Source organism: Pseudophryne corroboree, chromosome 11, assembly GCF_028390025.1.
Source record: "Pseudophryne corroboree isolate aPseCor3 chromosome 11, aPseCor3.hap2, whole genome shotgun sequence".
Taxonomy (NCBI): Eukaryota; Metazoa; Chordata; class Amphibia; order Anura; family Myobatrachidae; genus Pseudophryne; species Pseudophryne corroboree.
Window position 1 is genome coordinate 260,913,167 of NC_086454.1, and position 18,208 is coordinate 260,931,374.

General features: G+C 44.0%; 1 pseudogene; it reads right to left on the reverse strand.

The window, feature by feature from the left end:
• Positions 1-17,802: 17,802 nt before the first annotated feature.
• Positions 17,803-17,920, reverse strand: LOC134970817 (5S ribosomal RNA; annotated as a pseudogene).
• Between the last annotated feature and the right edge of the window lie 288 nt (positions 17,921-18,208).

Here is an 18,208-nt window from a genome sequence, read left to right on the forward strand (position 1 = left end):
ATCTTGAGAAGAGGAGAGATAAAGGCATAAAAAGGTTTCCAAGTCGTTGTAATAGTACGACGCGCGTGTGCATTGTGCCGCATACGCATGCGCAGAAGTGCCACTTTTTTGCCTGATCGCTGCACAGCGAACGAAAGCAACTAGCGAACAACTCGGAATGACCACCCAGGACAATAAGAAAAACCTAATTATTGGTCTACAAAATACCCATTGTCCACTTAACCACAGATATGTGGACAAGTAGCAGTGGGAAAAATAATGATTATTTGACTGTGACAGCCCATGGGGTGGGTGAATTGCCCTCAGAATCATTATCTAACTACAATTTAAAATGAGAAAGACAGACAAAAAAACTCTTTTTGGGAGCACTCTTTTGTAATAATAAAGTAAGTAAAATTAATGAAAACAATCTGAATGTGCTAATATTATAAAACTTAACCTTTAATTGATTCCCCAATAAAATCTGATATTATTGTCTTAGAACAATTATATAAAAACTTGATTTCCTTTTTAACACAAGGTTCAAGTTGCAGAATTAACTGCAGGTGAAAATCTGTGGAATGTATTGTGGATCCCTATATTATTATTAATGAAAAGGAATCTGATTGACCACTGAGTGGTTTGTAACTATGGGGGTCATTCCGAGTTGATCGCTCGCTAGCAGTTTTTAGCAGCCATGCAAACGCATAGTCGCCGCCCACCGGGGAGTGGATTTTCGCTTTGCAGAAGTGCGAACGCCTGTGCAGCAGAGCGCCTGCAAAAACATTTAGTGCAAAACAAGACCAGCCCTGAACCTACTCTTCGTCTGCGTTGATTCTAATGTTGGAGGGTTGGCTTTTGACGTTACATAGTTACATAGTCAGTGAGGTTGAAAAGAGGCAAAATGCCCATCGGGTTCAACCTGTATTCTGCGTTAATCTGTTCATATTATACTGTGCATGCTGAAGTAATGGTTTAGTACCGATTTACAGCAATGATTCCAACCACTCCCAGAATATTAATGTCAATATGCTTAATGCTAAAGCCCTGTTAGAAATTTGTCCAATCCGTTTTTAAATGCAATTACAGAGTCTACCATTACTACCTTCTCCGGCAGTGAGTTCCAAATCTTTATTCCCCTTATGGAGAAGAACCCCTTCCTACGCTGTGTACGGAATTTTCTCTCTTCTAGCCTCAGTGAGTGCCCACGCGTCTTATACAGAGTTCTTTTAATAAACAAATCCGCTGCTAACTCCTTGTAATGACCCTTTACATATTTGAAGATATTGTGTCTCTAACCCTTTAATCAATTTAGTAGCTCATCTTTGAACTCTTTCTAGTTCCCCGATATTCTTTTTGTAATATGGGGCCCAGAACTGAATGCAATATTCCAGGTGTGGGCGTACCAATGATTTGTACAACGGCAGAATTACATCCTCATCCCTGGTCTCAAAGCCCCGTTTAATGCACGCAAGCACTTTACTTGCCTTCTTTGCTACAGTTTGGCATTGTGTACTGTTACTAAGCCTATGGTCTATGAGCACCCCCAAATCTTTTTCCACCAAAGTTACCCATAGATTTTCTCCATCTAGAGTGTAGGATGCAAGTGTGTTTTTTGTCCCAAAATGCATAACTTTGCATTTTTCTATGTTGAACCTCATTTTCCATTTAGATGCCCAGAATTCCAGTTTAACTAAGTCATTCTGTAGAGACTCCACATCGGTTTCTGAGTTAATTACCTTACACAGTTTAGGCCTATTCCTAGATCATTGATAAATATAATGAACAGCAGTGGGCCAAGAACGGACCCTTGTGGTATTCCGCTGACTACTGGTGCCCAGCTGGAGAACATCCCATTGACCACTACTCGTTGTACCCTGTTATCCAGCCAATTACCTATCCATGTACAAATAGTATTTCCTAGGCCAAGTTCCCTTAATTTGTGGACCAGTCTCCTATGTGGCACTGTATCGAAAGCTTTTGCAAAATCTAAGTAAACCACGTCCACTGCTTTTCCATGGTCAATATTCTTGCTCACTTCCTCGTAGAAGCTAATTAAGTTGGTTTGACATGATCTGTTCCTTACAAACCCATGCTGACTTTTTAGTAATAAACTTAGATACCTGTAGGTGCTCCTCTATGCTATCCCTCAAAATGCCTTCTAATATTTTGCCCACTATAGAGGTTAAACTATCTGGTCTATAATTTCCAGGATTATTTTTAGTTCCCTTTTTAAATAAAGGCACTACCTCTGCTATGCGCCAATCCTTTGGTACCATGCCTGATCTAATCGAACTATTAAAAATCAGGTATAGGGGTTTTGCTAGCTGCGTCCTAAGCTCCATAATAACCCTAGGATGAAAACCGTCTGGGCCTTGTGATTTATTAATCTTTATCTTGCTAAGCCTCTCCAGGACTACTTCCTCACTTAAACAGGTATCTAGTGATAAAGCTAATTATTTATCTTATAACACAAGCTATTTCCTAATTAGAGACAACATACGCAATAGGCGCACGAGGTGCCGTAACGGTACGCACTTAGCGTAGCAGACGCTAGGCCGTGGTCGAGACGCACGAGCGGCACGTTCGCTCACGGCTTACGCTTGGTATCGAGCACGCTATAGGCGGCCGACTACCGTAATGCTACGCTACTAGCGTAGCGGACGCTGTGTCCACGAGAGGAACACGAGCGGCGCAGATGCTCACAGGATGACACACAGTAAACCTTGTATGCAACACACTGAAAGGCTAAGCTTATACTGTAAACCTTACTACTGAAATACTGTAATGATATAACGCTTCTTAACCTTGTTAATATAAAAGCTGCTTGAGCGACTGAGATGCTCAGTATACCCTTAGCAATGTAATGATAAACACACGATACCTTGTAAGGTTCCAAAACCTTTATCTAGATGATTTTAGTATGTAAAAAGGGGAAAACAGTAACAGCTTATACACTACAGTCCTAACATTAATAACTAACAGAAATATCTAAACAGAAATATACACAATAACGAACGATTGCAAATACAAATAAACAGAAAGTGAATATATGGCAAACACTTATAGGTTAGCTAAGAGAACAATTGCATACATACAGAGTAACGAAATGGCCACAGAGAAAAACTTACACACGTGGGAATGAATCGCCTGCGCTATCTGGAATCCAGCTCTAAGTTAATCAATGATGAAAACCTTTGTAGAGAGTCTGTGAGTGAGCTGGCCCAGGCTGGCTGCCTTATATTTACAGCCTACATTCACAATACAATGGTCCCTACAATCTCATTGTTCATTGGACACAGGAATGTCTCTTTGCACTATAACAAAAGGTCATAGGTGGGTTCGTACGGGGGGGATGTGTCTCTCTCCAACTGCTCAGGTGGGAGGCATCCTCTGGATTCCCCCTGCATGTGTAATGAACTGCAAATACTGTAAATGTCCATAAACTTCTTTTAAACATAACTATACGCAGGAGCGATTTATCTCTTCCTAACCAACACCGGATTGTTTCTAATAAAATACTCTTCAGTTAGGTACCAGACACCACTGTTCAGACCCTGTCTGACCCTTCGTATCATGCAAAGAGGAATTCCCCTGTCCACGAACCATTTACACTAAACATACTTACAGATATTATTAAAGGGAATATTACCTACAAAACACGCTATAAAGGTTAAATATACTATAAACGAGTCGCCCGCTACAAGCTCATAAACTCTACCGTAAATATGCATATACCGCGCGTACTCGCCGGAGCGAGCGTACGCAATTTGCGGACATGTGCACGTACAGCAGACTATATGCACGAGCAGCGGGCATGTGCATGGGGTTAATATATGGCAATGTGAAGCATGATATTTTTCGACTTTGACAGTCCACCCTTTGGCAGTCATCAATAACTGCCACTTCCTAAACAATTCAAACAGAAAAATATATGTCATCATGTAAATACCTTTTTATGATTGGGTAAAGGGAGGAGAGGAGAAGGTGGGAAAGATATGACCTAGTGAGATAGTAAAGCATGTGTGTATGAATCTATGTCTGAGGGGTCATGTATCATCGTGCCGTACGTGTTCTAAATCAAACTTCGAGGTATTGCGAAGTATACATTTGAATCCTTCTTATCCCGTATTAAGGGTCTGTGGATGGGCTGTCAAACTCTACCGAGCTCTTTTCGGCTTTTGGTTGCAACAAATGGGGTGCACATTAGTTGATGATACATGAAGGGGGAGAGTATGTGGATGCTAGTATGTGAATATCACCTGTCGACTATGTGGGATACTACCTGGAGGTTGCAGAGATGAAGATAAGAAACAAGCGTTATAAATGCAGTCATGTAACTATGTGAGATTTAGTGTACAGTCGCCGATTGAGGTCTTGTCTGATGTCTTGTCTGATGTACATGTTGTCTGATGTCTCACGGTGCTTTTGCTGTAAGTGGTGAACAAAAGCTTTTCCAGTGTCCATAAAATTTCAGTCTCTAAAGTATTGGGTTTCCAGTAGATAGTTAAAGTCACTAAAAGTATTGGGTGTCTGTGACACAATTCATCAATGGTCTGTATAAAAGAGGTTGTCAAATTCTTCTTCCAAGTGGATGTCTTTGTACCTTGGAGGAAAACAAAGGAGAAACGGGTGAAAGAAACAGACCGTGGAATCACATTTTCATCACAACATTGTCTCTATCGTTGGGTCATAAATTAAATTAGTTATTGTTATTACAGTGTCCTCGCTCCTCAGACTCATCACTCTGGTACTACGTTTACACTTCGTTAAAGTCCGAACGCATCTAAATATCAGACCAACCAATATGACGACTCCCAGAATACACAAGAGAAATTTTCCCTACATCCATTATAATGCCTTGGGCCCATTCTCCTAAACCAGAGAACCAATTTCGTGGGTTCAACCATGACACCCAGCTGGTCAGTTTATTACCCACAGCAGCGAGAGTAAGATTATGCCTCCTTCGAAACTCCCACTTTAATTGCAAAATGTCATCCATCTTTTGGTCTATGACCTCGGCCGGGTCCTCAGTGCTGTTTGTAATATATGTGCAGCACTTTACACCATACTGAGTTGCTAGGGTAACACAATACCCACCTGTCATTGCTGTGAGGTAATTGAGAATCATCCTATGCTGAACCAGCTCTGTTTTGTAGGCTTGTAGCTCTCTCCCAGTATACCTGAACGTGTCGTCATACATTTCGGTGATATTGTCTATCAGGTTCGCAAGTGCGTTTATATACCTAAAGTTTATCACTCCTCTGGCGGTACGAGTGATATCCAACGCGAGTAGGAATTGAATCCCGGTGGATTCATGGATCAGATCAGAGGCCGGATGCTCTGTCCTCTCTATCAGGTGTCTTTTAACAACGTGCTCGTAATGAGTGTGAGTATAAGGAGCTTGGGCACCGCGGTGAATGTCTTTCATTTTGTTATGGGATACAGTCATTACTTCAGGCAGTACCTTTCCAATGTAACACAATCCCTCTGAGTTTGGGGCGAGCCACTTATACGCCTTCCTCCCGCATATGAAATATGCATCATCGGGGAGAACATATGGGACGGAGTATGACATAACCATGTTACAAACTTTCCATGTGAAATCTCCTAACCCTAATTCTCCCATCTGTCTAGTGCACGTATCCGGTTGTACGATATGTGCACAGTATCCTGGTGATACTTCTCCAACTCGCATGATCCTACTTCCTAGAGTGTATCTATACCGGAAATATTTTCCACTGTCGGCTATCTGGCGTATAAGCTTTGAATCTATGGGCATTCTATCGGCTCTATGTGAAAATGTCATGGTTTGATTACTCCATGACACTTCCCAATTTCCCGGCTTTCGGGGATTGGAAATGTTAAAGCATAATAAGGACCTATCCACATGATATTGGTGGAGCTTCAAGCTAGGAGGACTAGAGATATTAAACCTCTTGTCCACCGGCCTCCCACCACTTAACTCAAGTACCTCTCCTACAGTTAAAGGGAATGGTACTAGTCCTGATTTGCTATGACCTTGAGGTACTTGAGAGCACACCCAACAGTCTGTCTGGTTTAACACTTTACCCACTAAGGAGTGATAGTCACTCAATGGATGCCTGTCCATGTGGATATTAAAACTGGACTGACATTTCTTGATGCACCCATCCTCAACTATATTGTCACAATGCCTACAGATGCAGTTCTCTTCAGCTAACAATCCTTCACAATTCCTTCTATTGTCAATGCTACCAGATCGTTTTCTGATACTCGCCTTTACTCGGTGATTGTGTTGCTATTGGAATTCTACGAATCCATCCTGATCATCAGAACCCATTCCAGATCCTTTCTCGACCTCACTGGTACTCTCACCTAAATAGACTGCTCTGGTCAACAACAGGGTCAAGAGGAAAACACGGACTGCAGTCAATTGGGGCGAGTCCATCTTACAGGAGGAGAAAGAGAAAGTTGTAATGGGGGTACAGAAAAATAATTGAAGGGGGAAAAAAACTTGTTACGATGTTTTCTAGTCTTGTTATTATTATTTTTTATTATTACATTTTATTTATAGGGCGCCACAAGTGTTTCGCAGCGCCGTACAAAGGACAGTACAGGGAGACAAAACTTAGCATAACAGTAAATAAATAACAAAAATGGAGTGCAGGTAACAAAGAGCAACACAGTTCTCAACATAATACAGCTTAGATGTAAGTAGCGAAGGAGTAATCATTGTACTACTTGGGGCTGGCGGCCATAGCTAGAGATGAGCCTTTACCAGCGGGAGAGAAAGCAGGTAAAGGTGGTCGCTGAGTGAAATGTGTCAAGAAGAGGACAAGAGGAAGGAGGGCCCTGCTCTGAAGAGCTAACAATCTAGTGGGGAGGGGCAACAGACCGATGACATGAGGTACAAGCAAGCAGGTAGAAGCCCGATAGTGGTATGCGAGCAAAGCAGAGATGTCCAAGGCATGGGGCAGGGGGATGGAGGAGCAGCTTAAGGACTAGGTTATGCATTGGAGGGGTACGCTTTGATAAATAGGTGGGTTTTCAATGCCCGTTTGAAGCTTTGCAAGGTCGGGGAGAGTCTAATGGAGCGGGGGAGCGCATTCCACTGAAGGGGTGCAGCACGGGTAAAATCCTGAACTCGTGCATGGGAAGCAGTGATCAAGGCAGAGGAGAGGCGACGGTCATCAGCCGACCGTAGTGGGCGGGAGGGAGTATGAAGGGAGAGGAGGTTGGAGATGTAGGGAGCAGTGGAATTAGAGATGGCCTTGTATGTGAGGGTGAGGAGTTTGAAGAGGATTCTGTAGGGGAATGGGAGCCAGTGTAGATTTTGTTGAAGAGGAGTGGCAGAAGTGGAGCGGCGGGAGAGGAAGATGAGCCTAGCTGCAGAGTTGAGGACAGATTGGAGGGGAGCGATGTGGGAGCAAGTGAGGCCAGCGAGGAGCACATTGCAGTAGTCAAGTCGTGAGATGACCAGTGAGTGGATGATAAGTTTAGTTGCACTCTGGGAGAGAAATGGCCTGATGCGCGCAATGTTGCGTAGCTGGAACCGACATGATTGCGCCAGAGCTTGGATGTAGGGTGCAAAGGAGAGGGAGGAGTCAAGAGTAACACCCAGGCAGCGGAGTTGGGGAACAGGGGAGATGATAGTGTTGTCAACAGTGATAGAGATATTTGTAGGGGGTGTTGCTGTGGCTGGGGGAAAGATAATAAGTTCAGTTTTATCCATGTTGAGCTTCAGAGAGCGCTCAGACATCCAGGAGGAGATGGCAGAGAGGCAGCTGGAGACCTGAGAGAGGACAGAGGGGGACAGATCAGGAGAGGAGAGGTAGAGTTGTGTGTCATCAGCATAGAGGTGGTATTGAAGGCCAAATGAGTTAATGAGCGCACCCAGGGAAGAGGTGTAGAGGGAGAACAGAAGGGGGCCTAGGACAGAACCCTGAGGGACACCAACAGGAAGGATGGAAGGGTGTGAGGTGGTTCCGGAGGCAGACACAGAGAAGGAGCGGTTAGTGAGGTATGAGGTAAACCAGTCAAGGACGGTGCTAGAGAGGCCAACATTTTGAAGTGTGCGGAGGAGGAGAGGGTGATCCACGGTGTCAAAGGCAGCAGAGAGGTCCAGAAGGATGAGCAAAGAGAAGTGGCCCTTGGATTTGGCCGAAAGCAGGTCACTGGTGACTTTCACCAGGGCAGTCTCGGTGGAGTGGAGTGGGCGAAAGCCAGATTGTAGTGGATCAAGGATGGAATGGTCAGAGAGGTAGCTTGTGAGACGGCTGTAGACCAGTCGTTCAAGTAGTTTGGAGGCGAAAGGGAGAAGAGAGATGGGGCGGTAGCTAGTGAGTGATGAAGGGTCGAGGTTGGCTTTTTTGAGAATAGGGGACACCAGAGCATGTTTGAAGGGTGCAGGAAAGATGCCAGTAGAGAGCGATAGGTTAAAGAGGTGAGCAAGGTGGGAGCAGGCAGTTGGGGGGAGGGAGCGGAGAAGACGGGAGGGGAGGGGGTCCAAGTGGCAGGTTGTGGGGGGAGAGGATAAGATGAGGGAGTGGACTTCCTTGTCTGAGGTGGGACGGAAGCAGGACAGGGTGGGATAGATGGGCGGGAGGGATGGTGTGAGCAGAGGTGCAGCGGAAGGGTGACGGGAGGAGATGTAATTTTGAATATCCTCAATTTTGGAGATGAAGAAGGAGGCAAAGTCAGTGGGAGTGAGGGAAGAGGGGAGGGGTGGAGGAGGGGGGCGAAGGAGAGTGTTGAAAGTTTCAAAGAGTCGGCGTGGACTGGAGGACTGAGAAGAGATGAGTGTTTTGAAGAAGGATTGCTTGGCGAGAGAAAGAGCAGAGCTGTAGGAAGAGAGGATAAACTTGAAATGGACAAAGTCAGCCAGAGAGTGGGATCTCCTCCAGGAGCGTTCTGCAGACCGTGAACATTTTTGTAGGAATCGTGTGAGTTTGGTGTGCCATGGTTGGGGTTTGGAGCGGCGGAGGGGGACAGATGAGAGGGGGGCCACAGAGTCAAGAGCAGCAGTAAGGGAAGAGTTATAGACGGAGGCTGCCTGGTTGGGACAAGTCATAGTGGAAAGAGGAGAGAGGGAGGTCTCGAGGGAGGACACAATAGTGGGGTTGAGGGACCCGAGATTGCGTCTGGTGATGGTGGGTCTGGGTGTGGAGCAGAGAGGGGAAGATGAGAGGGTGAAAGAAAGCAGATGGTGGTCAGAGAGAGGGAAGGAAGAGTTAGAGAAATCAGAGAGATCACATCGGTGGGTGAAGACAAGGTCGAGGGAGTGGCCGAGATTGTGGGTAGGGGTGGTGGACCATTGGGAAAGTCCAAAGGAGGTGGAAAGAGCAAGAAGGTTAGAGGAAGCTGCATTAGTGATGTCGATAGGGATGTTAAAGTCACCGAGGATGATAGAGGGGAGGTCGGAGGAGAGAAAGTGGGGAAGCCAGGCAGCAAAGTTGTCAAGGAAAGGTGTACAGCGGCCGGGGGGGCGGTAGATCACTGCCACATGGAGGTGAATGGGGTAGAAGAGGCGGATAGTGTGGACCTCAAAGGTGGAGAAGGTGAGGGAGGGCTCAGGTGGGATGACGCGAAAGGTGCAGTTAGGGGAGAGAAGAATGCCCACACCTCCACCCTGGCGGCCATCAGGTCTGACCGCGTGGGTGAAGGAGAGGCCTCCGTAGGAGAGGGCAGCAGGGGAGGTGGTGTCAGAGGAGGAGAGCCAGGTTTCAGTGATGGCGAGAAGGTTAAAAGAGTGGGAGATGAAGAGGTCGTGGATAGTTGGCAACTTGTTGCAGATTGATCTAGCATTCCAGAGTGCACAGGAGAAGGGAAGGGATGGGACAGGGGAAATGGGGATCAGGTTGGCTGAGTTCTTAGTGCGTGTGGGTAGTCTGGAAATTTGTGTGGCGGGTGATCTTGCAGTGAGGATTGGTATGGGACAAGATCGAGGAGCCATGATTCCTGTTCAGTAGTGTTGTTCAGAGGGATAGTATTGAATGGAGTGGCTGTAATAAGGAACTAACAATGATAAGGGGAATGTAGTCAGAGCAGAGACAGTGGGAACCAGTTTTTCTGTAAATAATGGAGGGAATGGATACACCGAGAATGTTACACAGTGGTTGTAGAGAGTATAAATGAGGAGCAGAAAGCAATGTATGAGAGCAGTGTGGCTGTTACTTAATCAGACAGGGAGGTCAGTGTCCAGGCTGTGTGGATTGCAGGCGTTGGTGGTACTGGATTAGGTTACTCGCTGTAGGCTGTTGTCTGCAGGTGTGGAAGATAGTCTGCTGCCCTTCTGTTCCTCTCCTGTTTATCTCCGATTATCTCCAAGGTCATATCGCCATACTTAACACTAACATACTTCACAGCTAAGATGCTATACAGCCAGAGGCTTATACAGCCAAGTATGTACTGATTAAATACAGACAGTCTAGATTGCTAATAGCACCCACCCACAACAAAAGGTCTGCTACAGGTGTGAACAACAGAGCAGGACATCCCCCACTAGTACACAGTGAATTCCTACTATAGTAGTGGTTAGGAATAACAATAAACAAAGATGCAGGTTACCTATCACAATTCATAAGATAAGCTTAGAAGTTGCAGGGATGAAGAACCATGTAGGAGTGAGATAAAGTACCTATCACAATTCATAAGATAAGCTTAGAAGTTGCAGGGATGAAGAACCATGTAGGAGTGAGATAAAGTACCTATCACAATTCATAAGATAAGCTTAGAAGTTGCAGGGATGAAGAACCATGTAGGAGTGAGATAAAGTACCTATCACAATTCATAAGATAAGCTTAGAAGTTGCAGGGATGAAGAACCATGTAGGAGTGAGATAAAGTACCTATCACAATTCATAAGATAAGCTTAGAAGTTGCAGGGATGAAGAACCATGTAGGAGTGAGATAAAGTACCTATCACAATTCATAAGATAAGCTTAGAAGTTGCAGGGATGAAGAACCATGTAGGAGTGAGATAAAGTACCTATCACAATTCATAAGATAAGCTTAGAAGTTGCAGGGATGAAGAACCATGTAGGAGTGAGATAAAGTACCTATCACAATTCATAAGATAAGCTTAGAAGTTGCAGGGATGAAGAACCATGTAGGAGTGAGATAAAGTACCTATCACAATTCATAAGATAAGCTTAGAAGTTGCAGGGATGAAGAACCATGTAGGAGTGAGATAAAGTACCTATCACAATTCATAAGATAAGCTTAGAAGTTGCAGGGATGAAGAACCATGTAGGAGTGAGATAAAGTACCTATCACAATTCATAAGATAAGCTTAGAAGTTGCAGGGATGAAGAACCATGTAGGAGTGAGATAAAGTACCTGAGGAAGACAAGAGAAGATAGGGTCACGTCAGCTGAAGCATCTCCGATTATCTCCAAGGTCATATCGCCATACTTAACACTAACATACTTCACAGCTAAGATGCTATACAGCCAGAGGCTTATACAGCCAAGTATGTACTTGTTGTTCTTCTTGCTCAGATGTCATCTCAAAGGTGCTGTCTCTCAGTCTTCCAAACGAACATTCCGGTGATGCAATATTCTTTCCGACTCAGCGATCTTTCTGTAAGGAGAATAAATCTTGCATTACCATTTGTCTAACTGATGTGTGACATACCATCTGTAACGCATGAAAACATGAGAAAAAACTAAAGAGAGAGAACAATATATATATGTTACATAAGACACAACAAAAAAAAAACATTGTCAGATCTTCCGTTCACCATCAGGCTGTCACATCAACACATCCATTGGTATCTTTGCACAGTCTCCCCCACCAGTATTTCCACACTCCACCCTTTTGTGCCTGGCCAGGACACAACGATGCTGGTAGGACATATTGGGGTTGGGTAGACCTCTGAATAGACCAAGTAGTCATGTGACGTTGGAGCTGTCGTGGTGAACGTCAGAGATGGGAAAAAGAAACATTTACAGATAAATTACAAAGCTTACCCGGCCGTCCCTGTGTTTACAAGGAATGGCCTCCCAATTACATTGACTGTAACCTCAGGCTTACTATCAAGGTTAATGACCAACTTTCCTGATCATAAATTATAGGTGTAGCTCAAAATTTTACATATGTGGTACCTGATTACAATTTCATTTTTCATGTCGTTGCCTAGGAGGTTTATATGACTTTTGTATATCTCTCAATCTACAATCTCTTGCAAAATGTCCCTTTTTGTGACAGTTATAACAAGTTAACACATTTGAATTACTCACAGGGGTTTGGGGCTTAAGCTGGTGTGGCTTCGTTGTCAGGGCTTGTCTACTGATTGTCATTTGCTTACTGCTCTGTGACTCCAGGTGTCTTTTGATGTTCCATTCATGGTCAATAGCAGACTCTCTCAAAACAGCCACCGAGATACCTCTCCAGTTAGGTAGAGAGGTTTGTACCCTTGTTCTCAACACTTCCTTTAAACCATCCATTAATACCTTAACCGCTATATCTCTATGCTGTGCATTTTTCTCAATGTCCGTGATCCCAGTGTCTCTAGCCATTACTTTCAGTGCTCGATTGAAATAATTAGAAGTACTTTCCCCTTCTCTTTGTCTTATGGAGAAGATTTTGTTCCACTCGACAACGGCTGGGAAATATACTCCTAACAGTAGGTTGATCTGCTTAATATTTTCCTGATTGTATTCCTCCGTACGAGGTACTTCTGTGTCTAATTTACAATCAGTAATAAATTTCGCAGGGTCAACACTGGAGGGTAAACATGCCCTCAGCACTGTCCGCCAACCTTTGTTGGTGGGTTCGGCGGAGTTTCCTAGTTCTTTAATAAACCTCTGACATGCGGCTAGATCTCTCCTAGGATCAGGAAATTCAGACATAATTGTCCTTAATTCTGTCCGGGACCAGGGGCAGGGCATTGCACTGTTCCTGGCGGGAATGATTCCCTGAGCGTCAGTCTTCCCATTGGGGACTGTGATCACCCTGACAGGATTAAATTCAACCACATCATCTTGTGTTGGTTCTACAATATGAGGTACATTTGTTTGTGCGTGATATATAACACCGTACTTACCTGTGGACACGACCTCACCTGACCCTCCGTTAGGGGGTTTGACTACTGCCTTTACCGATTGGGTCGCGTTCACCTGGATGTCTTGTATGATGGCTGCTGGAAAAGGTGCCGACATCGTGCTGGGCTCACTTTCTTGTTTGTAATCCTGAGGGAAGTTTAACATGGAGTGCAACTTGCACGGGTTAGAATTTGTACATTTATCAGTTTTCCTTCTATCATTATTATATTTGTTACAATTATTCTTATCAGTAATAATACAGTTGCTAAGTGCACAATTATCATATACCAGTGTGTCATTCTCTGCAGCCATTTGTTCTCCTGTTGCCATAACTGTCTTACCAAAGTGAGAGTCAGCTGTGTAAGCTAATCCTCCTTGTATCTCACCTTCCCGTTGCCATAACTGTAAACAATCATAATGCCTAATCCTCTGTTTTGCAGATGTTATTAGACATATCCTTTTCTTTAAATTTTGTAACACCTCAGGACTAAAGCTGCCTACTCTTAGGGACTTTTCCCCGTTATGCACAGTCACTCTTTCCCATTCATTGAAAACCTCTGTGTGTGATCCATTTCGGACCTCCTGGTCTGTATCACACGTTATATACCTTGCCGACCTTATGGGCCGGTTTACTAAATCAACCTGAACCAGGGTTGATCGCCCCCTACCTGAACAACTGGCCCCCATCTTTGCAGGTGTTGCTTTCACTACCTCTGACCTTCAAATCAGGGTTTTCAGCGAACCCTTACAAAAAACAAGTTGTCTGGGGTAGGTCGACGGTGAAAGTTTACCGAGTACCTTCACACACTCGCCCACGTCGACCAATATGCCCACACGCTGCCTTAGCGCTGGCGTACTCAACCTAGGGCCCCTGCAACCTGAACCTCTATTTACTGGAACGTGTGGGTGTGATCCGCAGAGCACTTACCCTTCCTAGTAAATATCAGTTGCTGGAGAATTCCTAAATGATCAGCAAACCTCCCTTAAAATGAAAACTAATGCACACAATTACATGCGGTACAGTCGCACTATGTATAAATAACTATTATTTATACGCCTTACGACCAGCGGAATCGATAATTGCGGCTGCAAATTCCTTTCAGCTTGAGCTTGATGGCCTATATGGGTATTGCACCAACCCTCCCGGAGTTGTGCCTCTTGACTCTATCTCTAGCGGACTTCCTAGTCTGCTGTACCTGGACCTCCTGGTCTGTGACCTCCTGGTCTATGTCTACAGTAGACCTCCTAATCTGCTATACTCTAATGCTCTTATTACAAGACTAACAAGGGATGCCTCCCAAGCCACCACGTGCTATCACTCGCACGGATGTACCTCTACGAGAACTCGATTTCCTAGGTTCCAACCAAAATGAGAAACTTATATATATGCACACGCTCTTTCACCTCATATACTCTTTACTTTCTTTTCTGTACAGAAAATTCCTTTCATGCAGTAACACAGGCTAGTCCCAGAGGAGTTGCAACTAGAGAAGGATTAAAATTTTGGACACTGAGATTAACTTGCGCTATTATCGCGTTGCCTCCGTATCGCCTACTAAAACAATACTATCGTGTGATTTGTATTAAGTGGACGTACCCATACGCTCCGTTGCGTAATATACGCTACGTGTATCGACCTTTGCGTCGCGTACGCTTGTCCCGCCCTTTGTTAGGGACACGTGTACACAGGCCAGACACGTCCACAGTAACACAAGTAACACGTTTCTACCAATGCAAATGATATTTAACTGTAATCATTTACCGAGCACCACACAGATCTCCCTTGTATCTTAGGCAAAGCCGTGTGCGTGTTTTACAAATTACTCCCTTACGTATTAATATTACTTTTAACTACCAATAGCAACAAATATTTCTCAGCACGTTATCAATGATAAATGGCAAACAGGAAAGTGAGATGTGAAAATACACAGATGAAAATGCAATTCTAAATTAATCTAATAACATACATTGATGTCACACACATATAATATTACATCTATGAGACCTTATTCAGTGCTTCTAATTTGCATATGAATACGATTTCCTTCACTGCTGGGAGAAAAAAAAAACAGTTATACAGGTTCATTTGCATTTCAATGGCCCATCTCACAAGTAGCAGAGTTAAACAGACTCTTGAAGGGAGAAAAAGGAAAAAAAAAAAAACAACAACAACTTTGTTTTATTTCTGTGTGTCGTTCTTACATCAAATATTAATTTTACTGTTAACTTATATTAAACTCCATCTGAACTATATATAATTGATTATGCATGGGTTAAATAAATGCATTGGTAACTCAAATGGTGATTTCTTTTTGACAAGGGACGGCTGATTATTCCTGAGTCAACTGAAAATCAGCCATTCAGATTTTTTTTTTGACCTTCCCAAAATGGCCGCTGCTCCTCCCCCTTCCACATCCATGAGGGTTACACAAAATGGAGGACAGACCATGCGGCTTCTATTGTCACAAAAAAATCACCATCCAAGCCCCTGAAGTTATTTTAGGCCTGGGTTAAAAATAAAACTATCAAGCTATTCAGAGCGATTATAATACTTTCAAACCTACTTAACAGAAATTAAAAACCGTTTAAAAAGACAATAGCGTAACGTTCTTACCTTCCTCAGATTCCACCAGCATCCCTACAACCCAAGAGAATCAGACGCAGACGCTCATCTGATCAGCACTACAAGATACCACTTTTCCGCCCTTTGCTGATCGATAAAGTCTGCACGTTTTCGCCTGACTGCGGATATGAGGTGGACCGGACTTGCCCCCAATTGATAAAGCTAATTATTTATCTTATAACACAAGCTATTTCCTAATTAGAGACAACATACGCAATAGGCGCACGAGGTGCCGTAACTGTACGCACTTAGCGTAGCAGACGCTAGGCTGTGGTCGAGACGCACGAGCGGCACGTTCGCTCACGGCTTACGCTTGGTATCGAGCACGCTATAGGCGGCCGACTACCGTAATGCTACGCTACTAGCGTAGCGGACGCTGTGCCCACGAGAGGAACACGAGCGGCGCAGACGCTCACAGGATGACACACAGTAAACCTTGTATGCAACACACTGAAAGGCTAAGCTTATACTGTAAACCTTACTACTGAAATACTGTAATGATATAACGCTTCTTAACCTTGTTAATATAAAAGCTGCTTGAGCGACTGAGACGCTCAGTATACCCTTAGCAATGTAATGATAAACACACGATACCTTGTAAGGTTCCAAAACCTTTATCTAGATGATTTTAGTATGTAAAAAGGGGAAAACAGTAACAGCTTATACACTATAGTCCTAACATTGATAACTAACAGAAATATCTAAACAGAAATATACACAATAACGAACGATTGCAAATACAAATAAACAGAAAGTGAATATATGGCAAACACTTATAGGTTAGCTAAGAGAACAATTGCATACATACAGAGTAACGAAATGGCCACAGAGAAAAACTTACACACGTGGGAATGAATCGCCTGCGCTATCTGGAATCCAGCTCTAAGTTAATCAATGATGAAAACCTTTGTAGAGAGTCTGTGAGTGAGCTGGCCCAGGCTGGCTGCCTTATATTTACAGCCTACATTCACAATACAATGGTCCCTACAATCTCATTGTTCATTGGACACAGGAATGTCTCTTTGCACTATAACAAAAGGTCATAGGTGGGTTCGTACGGGGGGGATGTGTCTCTCTCCAACTGCTCAGGTGGGAGGCATCCTCTGGATTCCCCCTGCATGTGTAATGAACTGCAAATACTGTAAATGTCCATAAACTTCTTTTAAACATAACTATACGCAGGAGCGATTTATCTCTTCCTAACCAACACCGGATTGTTTCTAATAAAATACTCTTCAGTTAGGTACCAGACACCACTGTTCAGACCCTGTCTGACCCTTCGTATCATGCAAAGAGGAATTCCCCTGTCCACGAACCATTTACACTAAACATACTTACAGATATTATTAAAGGGAATATTACCTACAAAACACGCTATAAAGGTTAAATATAGTATAAACGAGTCGCCCGCTACAAGCTCATAAACTCTACCGTAAATACGCATATACCGCGCGTACTCGCCGGAGCGAGCGTACGCAATTTGCGGACATGTGCACGTACAGCAGACTATATGCACGAGCAGCGGGCATGTGCATGGGGTTAATATATGGCAATGTGAAGCATTATATTTTTCGACTTTGACACTAGCCAAGAGTCATTGCCTTCACTATCGTTAAGCACTACTGTCACCTGTGCATCCTCCCTGGTGAATACTGATGAAAAAAAATTGTTCCATATTTCGCTTTCAATTTGTCATCGTTTGTCAATGATCCCAATTCATCTTCTAATAGGCCCACGTTCTCCTTCTTCAACCTTTTGCTGTTTATATATTTATAAAACTTTTTAGGACGTCACACACCCGCCAGCGTTCGCCCAGCCACGCCTGCATTTTCCCCATCACGCCTGCGTTTTTCAAAACACTCCCTGAAAACGGTCAGTTGACACCCAGAAACGGCGCTTTCCTGTCAATCTTCTTGCGTTGTGCCGTGCGACTTAAAGCTTCACTAGAACCTGTGCAAAACCACAAAGGTCTTTGTACCCGTACATCACGCATGCGCATTGCGGTGCATACGCATGCGCAGAAATGGCAATTTTTAGCCTGAACGCTGCGCTGCGAACAACGGCAGCTAGCGATCAACTCGGAATGACCCCCTATGTGATATCTTTAACTGACAATCTCTGTTGACAGTAACAGGATCTAAAGATATACATATGGGATGTTTGTTTCTTGAAAAATTGCCCACGACACCTAGTATTCCCAGGTGGTCTCCCATCCAGTTACTGACCAGGCCTAACCTGCTTAGCTTCCGAGATCGGACAGTATCGGGTATATTCAGGATAGTATGGCCGTGGGCGGTTAATTCAAGAATGGGAGAAACACTTCTGCTTATTGTACTTGACACAAACCGTATCTTTTCCAAATGAGAGAGTGTGAACACTTCTGCTTTCTGTTGTGACTTGGTATAGTAATTGGTGTATTGGCAGAGGTGAATCACCTCAGCCAGAGTAACTGTCAACCAGATGAGAGAGTGTTAGAATGTGGGTGGTCTGATGATTTGGTGGCAAGAATACATCTTCTGCTTTCTGGTAAGAAAGTGACTTGAGTGCTATGGACACATGAAATTGAAGTGTAAAGAATTGGT